Below are 5,216 nucleotides of genomic sequence, written 5' to 3'. Positions count from 1 at the left end.
GCCGGGCGCCGCCGCCGTCGCCGTCACCACCACGGCCCGGCCGCTGGGGAGCCGAGCCCGACGGACCGGGAGGCCGGAGACGCGAACGGGCGGGCTGCGTGCCGGGGAGGCCGTGCGGACAGGCCGACGCGTTCTCGGGCTCCTTCTCCCTCAGCCGAGGGTTCCCCCGAGGCGAGTCGCCGGCGCCAGAGCCCAGGGAGCGCGAGGCGGCGGCGGACGCGGCCGAGACGCACTGAGCGCAGCGCGCCGCCGAGCGCCCGAGGACACCCGAGCGGCCGGGCGCTACCAAGTGACAGCCGCCGCCGGGGGGGGATCCGCGAAGTCGGCGTCCCAGCGGCCCGGCCACGGCTTCCTCGTCCCCGGGCCAGTTCTGCTTCCCAAGGAAGGAGCACTTCAAATGACACGCTCGGTGAAGGCTGTAGGGAGACTGAGGCCACACTTGTCCTTTGGGGCGGATTTCGATAAACCAGTGTCCCCTTCCCGTGGCTGCAATGGAAGCGTCCACAGGCTTGGGAATCCCGAGCGGGTTCCAGGGCCGTGGCCCAGGGGACACGTGTGTGGCCGAGGGTGCCGGAGCGCGTCTGGCCGATGGACGTCCGCTCCCCGGTTCCCTTCCGTGTGGTGGTGTGGGTTAAGCTAAAGTAGCCACGATAAAGCCCGGACTTCAGGCGAGGGCTACGGTGGCTGCAGTAACGTCCCTGCCTTGGGGGTGGAGGAGAAGCAGAAGGTGGCAAGATGAATTAGAACACCATAGAGCGCTCCAAGATAGATTAAGAACAGTGCTCTAAGATAGATAAATGACGTTGCAGCAAACCCAGGATCTGTAGGGTGACCTTTGGGCCCAGTGTGGTGGCGCACGCCTTTAATCCCACCATTTAGGAAGCAGAGGTAGGAGGATCGCCGTGAGTTCGAGGCCACCCTGAGACTACATAGTGAGTTCCAGGTCAGCCGGGGCTAGAGCAAGACTTAAAAAAAAAAAAAAAGGAGTGGCATTTGGCTGGAGAGATGGCTTAGCGAGGCCAGGTTGACCTGGAACTCACTATGTAGTCTCAGGGTGGCCTCGAACTCAAGGCGATCCACCTACCTCTGCCTTCCAAATGCTGGGATTAAAGGCCTGCGCTGCCATGCCTGGCTCCCTCTCTCTTTTCCTCTCCCTCTCTCTCTCCCTTTTCCTGACAAATAAGTAAGATGTTAAAAAAGAAAAAGAAGTGGCACTTGACATGGCTATGATGTAGAAACCTGGAATGTACACATGTGGAATTGTGGGCTGAGAGCGAAGAAGACAGATAAGTAGAAAAATTGGTCTGGGGAGGTAGCTCACTGTTCAGCGCCAGCCCTGGAGAGGTGGAAACAGCAACGGGCCCCAAACTCAAAGATCATCCTAGCTACATGGTGAATTTGAGGCTACCTTGGGATACATGATACCCTGTCTCGAAAACAAAACAAAACAAATCGTTGAATGTATTTAGGGCAACTTAGTTATGTAAGATGGAAGCTAAGAAGTAAATAGCTACTTGTATTAATTGTACTGTGGAAGACAGAGATTGAACCAGACGTGATTTGGTAGGTAGTAGTGAGTTCTATTACCAGCAGTGCCAGGATATGGTCCTGAGCCATGTTTCTTTTAAGTTTGTTCGTTTGTTTATTTTTCAAGGCAGGGACTTGCTCTAGCTCAGGCTGACCTGGAATTCACTATGTAGTCTTAGGGTGGCCTGGCTTTAAAAGTTTTTATGCTATTCTATTTGTTTGCAAGCAGAGAGACAGAGAGAGAAAGAGACAGAGACAGAATGGGCAAGCCAAGGCCTCCAGCTGCTGCAAATGAACTCCTGATGCATGTGCCGCTTCGTGCATCTGGTTTTATGTGGGTACTGGGAAATCAAACCTGGGTCCAGCTGGGCATAGTGGTGTGCACCTTTAATCCCAGCACTCGGGAGGCAGAGGTAGGAGGATCACCGAAAGTTCAAGGCCACCCTGAGACTACATAGTGAATACCAGGTCAGCCTGAGCTAGAGTGAGACCCTACCTCAAAAATCCAACAAGGCCAGGTGTGGTAGGGCACGCCTTTATTCTCAGCACTCGGGAGGCAGAGGTTGGAGGATCACCAAGAGTTCAAGGCCACCCTAGACTACATAGTTAATTCCAGGCCAGGCTGGACCAGAGTGAGACCCTACCTCGAAAAACAAAACAACAACAACAAAACCAACAACAAACCCCCAAACAGGGTCCTCTGGCTTTGCAAGCAAGCACCCTAACAGCTAAGCCATCTCTCCAGCTCAGGAGCCTTGTTTTTACTGGATGTCATGCATCTCTGCTCCATGAAGAAAAAAGCAGTAGAGGACTGGGGATGTAGTTCTATTGCAGTCCGGTTCGCATTGCTGGTAGAAATCACCCAACCAAGAGCAGCTTCTGGGAAAAAGAGATTTAGTTTGGCTTACAGGCTTGAGGGGAAGCTCCACGATGGCAGGGGAAAACAATGGCATGAGCAGAGGGTGGACATCACCCCCTGGCCAACATAAGGTGGGACACAGCAACAGGAGGGTGTGCCAAACACTGGCATGGGGAAACTGGCTTTAATACCCATAAGCCCGCCCCCAACAATACACTCCCTCCAGGAGGCATTAATTCCCAAATATCTATCAGCTGGAAACCTAGCATTCAGAACACCTAAGTTTATGGGGGACACCTGAATCAAACCACCACAAGTTCAATCCCCAGTACTTCCCTCAAAAACAGAATAAAATAAAATAATAAAATAAACCTTCTGTGGTGATGCATGCCTTTAATCCCAGCACTCGGGAGGCAGAGGTAGGAGGATCATTGTGAGTTCAAGGCTATCCGGAGAATACAGAGTGAATTCCAGGTCAGCCTTGGCTAGAGTGGGACCTGAAAAACCAAAAGAAAAAAAAAAAATATTTTTTTTAATTAACATCAGCAGAGAGTGGTGGCGCATGCTTTTAATCCCAGCACTTGGCCACTCGGAAGGCAGAGGTAGGAGGATCGTCGTGAGTTCGAGGCTACTGTGAGACTACATAGTGAATTCCAGGCCAGGCTGAGCTAGAGTGAGACCCTACCTCAAAAAAACAAACAAATAAATAAAAATTAAGGACAAAGAAGACTACTTGGGTAAGACATTCTCACTGGGAACACGTTGTAAATGACTGTAAGAGAATGAGTGGAAGGAATACCTCAGGTAGCTTGTGCAAGGAATGACTAACCAGGAGTGGAAAGGAATTAAGGGGAAGTAAGAACTAAACTGCTCCTCTCTGAGCAGCTGACGAATTAGAAATGGATTCTGTTGATTTTCCTATAATTTGCTTATCCCATTGTATTGTCATCACCAGGGATTAAAAATATTGTTCAGGGGTGCTGTGGCCTAAGTGAGGTCATGGGAAGAGATTGCCTAAAAGAAGGGTGGGGAAGGGTTAATTGAAATTCCAGATGTTGGGCTAGAGAGAGAAGGCTTAGCAGTTAAGGTGCTTGCCTGCAAAGCCTAAGGACCCATGTTTGACTCTTTAGTTCCCATGTAACCCAAACAATCATATGCAACGTCACATATGTGTACAAGGTGGCACATTTGTCTGGAGTTCAATTACAGTGGGTGGAGGCCCTGGTGCACCAATTCTCTCTCTCTCTCTGGTGCACCAATTCTCTCTCTCTCTCTCTCTCTCTCTCTCTCTCTCTCTCTCTCTCTCTCTCGGTTTCTCACGAAAAAAGTCTTGCTGGGCGTGGTTGCACATGCCTTTAATCCCAGCACTGGGAAGGCTGACGTGAGAGGATCACTGTGAGTTCACGGCCAGCCTGAGACTACATAATGAATTCCAGGTCAGCCTGGGCTACATTGAGACCCTACCTCAAAAAACAGACAAAGAAAACATAACAAAAAGTCTTAAAAAATAAATTCAAGATAGTATGAATAAGCCATATGAAAACCTAATTTTGTGGATAATGGCACACCTAGAAGCCATAGACTGCTACTAGAAAAATTTCAGTGCCAGGGATGAGATACCTTCCAGTGTGTTATTGACCAGGGAGGTCCTTGGTGCCCCCAGAACCTTACAGGCCATTGCCAAGGCTCTTGGTTTTCCCCAGATATAGATGGAAAGACCCTATTGCTGAAGACTCCACACACTTTGGTTGCAGGGTCACTGGGAAATCCTGCTGGAGCTAAGCTGAAAACCCCTCCCTGTAGACCAGCTGACAGAGAGCTGAAAAGAGCTACATAGCATGCAGCCCTATTAGAGTGAGAAAGCATCAGCAGTGAAAACAGTGTGCACGGCAAGCCTTAAGCTTTCCCAGCCAGGCCAAATGATCAAGTGGGTGCAACAGTGGCATGTCTATTTGAGGGGGGGGAACCAACCACTCTCTAATTGGACTGGAGGCCTGCTCCATGGGAAGGAATACATGTCTGGTACTGAAAACCCAATCAAAAGCCTATGGCATGGGAGGCCATGAGCCTTAGGAGTGTAATGCCTCCATTTGTCTGGATAAATGAATATTATGCTCTCCAAACTGCCCTATAAGCACTTTACGTTCATACCCATAGTTTTTTGTTTTTTTGTTTTTTTTTTGAGGTAGGGTCTCGCTCTAGCTAAGGCTGACCTGGAATAACTATGTAATCTCAAGGTGGCCTTGAACTCACAGTGATCCTCCTACCTCTGCCTCCTAAATGCTGGGATTAAAGACGTGCACCACCATGCCCAGCTCAGACCCATATCTTAATGCTACTCTCACTTTTGGTTAGAGAAGCTTCTCTTTTCACATGGCAGTGACCACTGGGATGACCCAAAAGGCACCATAGGCTGAGAAGTGACAGCACTGAAACATCTCCTTCCAAGGCTCAGGGTCTATTGCAGAAGAAGTGGCAGAAAGAGTGTAAAAACCAAAGGAAGGGTAGGACTCTTTACGATGCAATTGTCCAGATAGAAATTGGCTTCACGAGGCCCTTGGTTTCCCACCAGGAATAGATGGTAAGACCCTATTGCTGAAGACTCCACATACTTGGGCTGCAAGGCCACTGAGAAATCCTGCTGGAACCGAGCTGATAACCTCCTCCATGTAGACTAGCTGACAAAAAGCTGGAAGAAGCCATTCTACATGTAGTTCAATGGGAGAAAGAGATAACACCAGTGAAGATACTCAACAGTGGACACTGCAAGCCTTATAATTGGCCAGCCAGCCCAAATGAGCCAACGGGTGCAATAGTGGCAGGTCTGTCA

This window comes from Jaculus jaculus, chromosome 12 (assembly GCF_020740685.1).
Source record: "Jaculus jaculus isolate mJacJac1 chromosome 12, mJacJac1.mat.Y.cur, whole genome shotgun sequence".
Taxonomy (NCBI): domain Eukaryota; kingdom Metazoa; phylum Chordata; class Mammalia; order Rodentia; family Dipodidae; genus Jaculus; species Jaculus jaculus.
The sequence above is the reverse complement of the archived record's forward strand: the minus strand, read 5'-3'. Positions refer to the sequence as shown.